The sequence below is a fragment of the Narcine bancroftii genome, chromosome 2 (genome assembly GCF_036971445.1).
Source record: "Narcine bancroftii isolate sNarBan1 chromosome 2, sNarBan1.hap1, whole genome shotgun sequence".
NCBI lineage: Eukaryota > Metazoa > Chordata > Chondrichthyes > Torpediniformes > Narcinidae > Narcine > Narcine bancroftii.
In genome coordinates this window covers 44,758,775-44,765,860 of record NC_091470.1, presented here as the reverse complement: position 1 = coordinate 44,765,860, position 7,086 = coordinate 44,758,775, and the positions used below count along the sequence as shown (strand labels likewise).

The following is a 7,086-nucleotide window of genomic DNA, read 5'->3' as shown; positions in this document are numbered from 1 at the left end:
ACTGAGACTGAAGTAGAGGAGTTTCTTTTGTCTTCTTTAGCTGTGTCACTGTTTGATGCCATTAGAGGCATTTGCTGTAATTTTAAAAAGTTCCCACGAACCCTGAGAAATCGGCCTGCACTCATAATTCTAATTTGGTACTATAAAGGCACTACCTAAACGAACCCCTTTTGCCAACAGGGCTCACACCTGTTCTTTACTGAAACAGGAGGCACGTGGGTGGGAGTTTGTCACAGATTCCAAAAAGGGTTTCATTAATGCCTGCCTGATACAGGACACACTTCCATGTTGCTGCGGATGAATGCAGTGGATTTTTAGTCACACCTGTCAGGTGTCACAGACCTTCAGAGGCAATCCTCAGAGACTGCATCTGATGTTCCCAATATTTTCTGGCAAGTCCTGAGCAGCTATGAGTCTTGGAAAGCCAAAGCCAAACTTTGCTCTTCCTTAACCTCCACTCGGAAGGTGGCAATCTTCTGCCGTTTCATAATCATTAAACAAACGGTCATTTGACCAGTCAGCATTGGTGCTAATCCTCTACATAAACATAGTAACAATAATATTTGCCTAGTTGTCAGATTTGTTTTATTCATTTTCCTTGAATAGCCAATTAGTTTAGTCTCAATGTTGACATCATCTTAATTTCAGCCTGCAACTCTGATAACAAAGTCCCATTATTCTCTGCATAAAAATAAATTCTCATGCACGTTGTCCTAACATTTCATTTTATCTTTTACCTGTATTACCTTAGTCAAGATTCCCAAATCACTGTGCATATTCTCCTTCAAAGTGCTCTGTTTCACTGCTTTATAATTTTAAATGGCTCATTAATTGTTTGTTGAATGAAAGTATCCCTAATTTTCAAATATAATTGGAAATGTTGAGGAAACTCAGCAGGCCAATAATGATCAAGTCATGTAGTATGAAACAGATCCTTTGGGTCACAGACTCCATGCCAACCTTGAACTATTTGCACAATCTCATTTTATTTGTCCTATATTCCCATGAACTCTAGGTAACCTACCAAAGTCTTTGGGATGTGGTAGGAAATTGGACATCTGGGAATCCATGGAATATGCAAAATACATGCTGTAGGTCAGGAGTGAAAATGTATTGCTGGAATTGTGGGGCAACAGCTCTACGTGCTGCCCCACATCATTGAACTGCAGTATCTGTAGAGAGAGAAATAATGGAATAGAGTTAACATTTCAGCTCAACAATCTTCAAGGTTTGATACCAAGTTAGCTGCTGAGTATCCTTATCATTTGCTTTTGTTTTAATATCTTCAACATTTTTTCATGTGGTTCTCAAATCCCCACAGTCTATTCTATGTAAGACTATCAGATAGTGACCTTTTATTAATTTCATGATCATCTAAAGTTATGTTTCCATTAACTTTACATATTTTCAAAATTGGTCTTCTAGCCATATCTGCTTTTAGTTGACCAGCCAACAATTTACCTGATTTTATCTCTGCGTATGTAAAACTGGTGCTTAGATTTAAGAAGTTGACTCTCAATAGGGTAGATCAAGAGCAAGTCGTGTTGCATTTGGACTTCTGTCATTTCTTTCTAAAGATCCTCATTAGAAGTCACTGAATAAACATTATTGATTCCTTTAATTCTGTTTGTTATCAATGCAAGTTCTGCTTTGGTTTTCTTTCCACCTTCATTTTTATCCCAGGTAATTTTGTATATATAATAAACAGGTCCCTATGCACAGTGAATAATTGCCTTTCAACATAATTGGCCAGAAAAGTCATATTACTTAAATGGAAGGATCCTAACCCACCTACTTTACTTCAATAGCTCTCTGCTGTCATGCCACGTTTAAGTTTTGAAAAAATTAGGAGTTGGACATTTGATACATCTTTTAAATTTGAAGAAGTTTGTGACTGTTTATTCAATATTTCCATATTGTTTAAGAATTATAATCATACGGGATTCTTTCCTAGTTCCTTCTGGTAAATTTGGTTTTAACCAGAAAACCCTTTGTTTTCCAACTTTTCTCTCAGAATGGACTGCCCAGATCCTCTTTGGGGATCTTGTAATTAAAAAAAAAAATTCTCTCTTTTTTTCTTTTGGTTTTACAAGAGGAGAAGAAATTTATGGTTAATATCTATTTGTTAAATACTATTATGTTTTGTTTTCTTACACACTTGTAAATACATGTAATGCAATTCTCCTTTTGAATCCATGTTCATTATAACTCAATAAAGAGATTGAACAAAGAAAGGAAATGTGGGTAGATGCGTTAGTAAGTTTGCAGATGATACTAAGATTGGTGGCGTTTGACAGTGCAGAAGGTTAACAAAGAATACAACAATGATACAGATCAATTACAAATATTGACAAAGAAATGTTATATGAAATTTAATTCAGTCAGGTATAAGGTGTTGCACCTTTGGAGGGCAAGTGAAAGGGAAAGGTACAGATCATGGCAGGGGTCTTATAACCATTGATGTGCAGAGTGATCTTGTGGTCTAGGAACGTGATCATACAAGTAGGTGGTGCGGTAAAGAGACAGATGGGGTGCTTGGCTTCATTGAACAAGGAATTGAGTATAAAAGCAAGGAAATCATACCCTCTTATTTAGAGGATACAAGTTATGGGTAGAGATTGAACAACTCTGGGTTGTTATCTCAGAGAATAGAGGGCTGAGAGAAGGCCTGATAGAGGTTATAAAATCAAAAGATACATTGATAGAGAGCCCAGCCGAAGTCTTTTCTCCAAGGTAAAAGTGTCACCCACATGAGGACAAGTGAGGAGGAGTAAGTTTAAGGGAGATATGAAGAACAAATATTTTACACGCACTGTAGAGTGGTGAGTACCTGGAATAGTGGCTAATAGTAGTGGAAGCAGATGCAATAGCATCATTTAAGAGGCTTTTAGATTGACACAAGTATGATGGAGTTGGAGGGACATCTATCGAATGCAAGCAAAATTTTAGTTTGATTTGAACATTGTTTGCTGTACTGTTCTATGTAACATGTTACCTGCCATTCAGAATCATTCTGATCTGACCTCAAAATCCTTGTAAAAAAAATCTGTACACATTTTGCCTCTTCATTTAACAGTGATGCCATTCACACAGCATACAGTGTAATTTACATTGTTTTTCTATTGACAAACTCATAATTGGCCTGAAGGTGAATAATTTCTTCACAATTTAGATTTCCTAATTATCACTCTTTCCAAGTGAATAATGGTATCAACAATTTTCTAATTCAAAGGCAAATCAGAGAGTTTTGGAAAATGACAGCAAAGCAGAATTCTTATTTTTGGAGAAGAAACTATAATTCACATTGCATTATGGAGTCTGTCTTGATATCATTAAAAGCTAATTAACCATTAGACAAGGGTTTAGTGCTTTTTTAAATAAACATCTTGCCTTTTTAATTTTAAAACAAATGTTTTAGGTGCAGTTGTCTTAATATTTTAATGCAATAATCTCATTTAATTAGAAAGTTCTCTTACCTGCAGATTGATTTTCAGAATAATATAGTTCAAGGTTACTGCTTTTAGCTGGATTTTTTTCATTTTAACAGCGAGACTGCAATAACAACAAAAATAATTTATGTAGCACATTCAAGATATTAAATTGCTCCATGACGCTGCACAGTAATGTCAAACATTTTTTTTTTAAAATGACAACTCATTTAAAAGTAGTTACAAGTTAAACAACTGAAGACTTGGACAGAGACAGACTTTGAACAGTGTAAAAATAATTCCGATCTCAAACCCAGTCTATTCAAATACCTCTCTCTGAAAATCTTCAGGCTTCTCATAAATCCCTTACTCATCTTATTTCAAGTAATCTTATAATCATACTTACTTTCCTCCCCCATACCCAATGCAACTCCCCCCATCTGTACCATTTGCCTCAACAGTCTATTTTGTAGGAAATTATATTTTACTAGTTCTTCAAAAAGCCTCATTAGTCTCTGACTAGTTGTATGAGAGCCTTTCCTAAATTTATGGTCATAGTTGGAAACAAATGAATAGGCCCTATATTTTAATTCAACCTTAGGCTTACTTGAACATTTATGGAGTTTAAAATTAAGCAAGATAGTAGTTGTAACGCAGAGATTATACATCCGTTATTCGTTATCCAAAATTTTATAATTCACCTACCCCAGTTTTACTTATTTCTGTGGCATGGTAGACAGACAGTAGCTGAGGTATATGCCCCATATTTTATTCACATGGAACTTTGAGTCAAAGTAGTTCAAAGCTTCACGAGAATAGCAGGGTAATTATTTTCCTTCCAGCTCCATGAGGCCTCAAATCATGGGAACAGAAGCTGACTGGGGAGGTTACCCTTAGAAAAGCAATAAACCTGAACATTCCTCATCCCTAGGACACTAGATTGCGAATGGCTAAAAGTTTCAATAACAAGCATGTAAAAGAACACAAGATTATTAAGATATTTAATGCAATGAAGGTCTAGGATTTAGTATGCATTGCCTAAAAGAGAAGAGGTACTAATTCAATATTAATTTAATTGGAGAAATGAATAAATTTTGAGTGCGTGGGAATAATCAGAATCAGAATTTGTGATGAACAAGTCACGAAATTTGGTGCTTTGCAGCAGCGTCGTAATGCAAACATTCATATAAGCCACATTTACAACATTATTTTAAAAAATGCACAAAAAGGCAGGGTCTTTGGTTCATTGATTATTCAGGAATCTGATGGCAGCGGGGAAGCTGTCCTTGTGCCGCTGAGTATTTGTCTTTAGTCTCCTGTATCTTTTTCCTGATGGTAGCAGAGTGAAGAGGCCATGGCCTGGGCGATGGAGATCTTTAAGGAAAGAGGCTACTTTTTTAAGAGACCACCTCATGTAGATGTCCTCGATGGAGTGGAGTCTGGTGCCTGCAATGTTGCGGGCTGAGTTAATAATCCTCTGGAGTTTATTCTTGTCCTGAGAGTTGGCACCTCCATACCAGGTGCTACCAGCCAGAATGCTCTCCATGGTACACCTGTAGAAGTTTTTTTGTATCTTCGGTGACATACTGAATCCCGTCAAACACCTCACAAAGTATAGCTGCCGATGAGCCTTCTTCATGATTGTATTGACATGGAGAATCCAGGAGATTCTTGGAGATGATAACACCGAGGAATTTGAAGTTTTTGACCCTCCACTACTAAGCCCTTAATGAAGATTGGGTTGTGTTCCCCCGAATTGTGCAAAATAAGTTGACCAAAATAGCCTCCTGAGGTGTAATACCATTTCTTAGATTGCTTTCTTTCTCTCCCTTGTCATTAAATAGAACATGAGTAACTGAACCCACTAAACTCCTTGGGTTTTTTTCTTTTGAATTGATAACTTTTTCTTACCTTCTGTTCTACCTAATTTGTTCCAAATGTAGTCTTCATCCATGAACTCTTGTAAACTACTGCATCTGAATGACGCAAGGCATATTTGGAAATGGAACTAATAGTGTTTTCAGTTTCCCTTGCCAATATAATTATATTTTATTCCAAATGATTTAGTATAATTAACCATTTACTTTGGCAATTTACTTTGGACCCAAACTCAAAGCAAGATAACAAAAATCAAGAGCTCCAGAAAATAAGAAGAGCAAACAAAGTGAACAATCAGGATACAAGAAAATAGGAGCAAGAGCAGGCTACATGGCATTTGAAGCTTGACCCACCTTTTAAAATGTTCCTGGCTGATCTACCCCAGACCTCGTTGACTCTGTGCCAGTCTTCACAGCCCTCAATTCCAAGTTTATACACCTCCACCTTAAATACTGTCAATGAACTAGCCTCTACAACATTCCAAGGCATAGAATTCCAGAGATTAAGTCCCTCTGCATGGTAAATTTTTACATACCTTGATGTGAAACGACCACCTCCACACCTTGATATTGCATTTCATTTGAAATTATCCCTCTAGTGAAAACATTGCAACACCTATCCTGTATACTCTCTTAGCAGCTCATATATTATTGTGGTCAGTGTGTTGTGCAGCGAACAAAAGAAAAAAAAACCACACAGAAGCTGTGAGTGAGCTTATCAGCACCACTTCCATGACCATTTGGACTATCGTGATATCAACCCAGTGCGAGCCTGCACCTCTAACGCGGAGCGCTTGTGGATCATTGCAGCTCGTTACGTTATCCTCGTTCTAACAAACTTGTTAAGCCTCACTTGGTCGTCCAGTCCTCATCCCTTGAATAGCTAAGTGAATGTCTTTGACTGCTTCCTGATGACTAAAACTGTATGTAGTAATTCAGAAGTGGTTTCACCAACTCCCTATTCCTAAACTCAAATACTTTTAGAATAAAGGCCAACATGTCATCTGCCTTCTCATCTACTCGTTGCAGCTGGCTGCAAACATTTTTTTGAAGGGAATATTGGATATAACAGATATGCAAAACATTGCAAATATAACTGTAAATAAAGTTTAAATGCTGGAAGTATTTAGCAGGTCGGATAGCATTAGAGGTAAAATGGTTATTATTTTTACTTTCTTGAAGCGACAGAATGTAACTCAGCAGTAATCCAAACTTTCCTACCCCCGTGGTCTCCATCTACATCTCACATAACTTAAGAAAAACATCCAACACACTGAGGACTTAGTACACCCCAGACTCCTTCCTTCCCATTGTGGAGGTTTAAGAGCATGAAAGCACCCATTAACAGGCTTAAAGACAGTTTCTTCCCTACAGCCATCAGGCTCCTGAATAAACCCCATAGCAGCCCTATTGTGTTGCTGTTGCTCAATGCTAGTTGGTCGTTCTTTTCATTGTAATTAGCCTCTGCACATGGCTGTGTCTAAGTTAGAGATAATCGGTTCATATTTGTGAAGAACCCTTCTCACTATTTTATAACAAATATAACAAGTATTTTATAACAAATAAACTTAAAACTTAGTTTTTTTTCCCCACCACATAAGGCTGTGTGGCTTGAACATTTCTTACATTTTTCTTTACTAATTTTAAATCACGTAACTGATTATATTTTCTAAGGGAGAGTTTTTTTGGCAACTCACCTTGCTAAATGTTGCCTAGCGCATTTTCCTGGATTTGTCAGCAGAAATTTCTATAACCTGATGTCTTTTCAGCATGTTGCCCTC

At 36.9% G+C, this 7,086-nt stretch overlaps 1 long non-coding RNA gene across 1 annotated transcript; it reads right to left on the bottom strand.

The window, feature by feature from the left end:
• Positions 1-389: 389 nt before the first annotated feature.
• On the bottom strand, positions 390-7,086 carry LOC138752323 (uncharacterized). The gene is made up of 3 exons (XR_011350520.1): positions 7,003-7,086; positions 3,477-3,552; positions 390-1,172 (listed from the first exon to the last, which is right to left on the bottom strand). It is a non-coding gene; the product is annotated as an uncharacterized lncRNA (long non-coding RNA).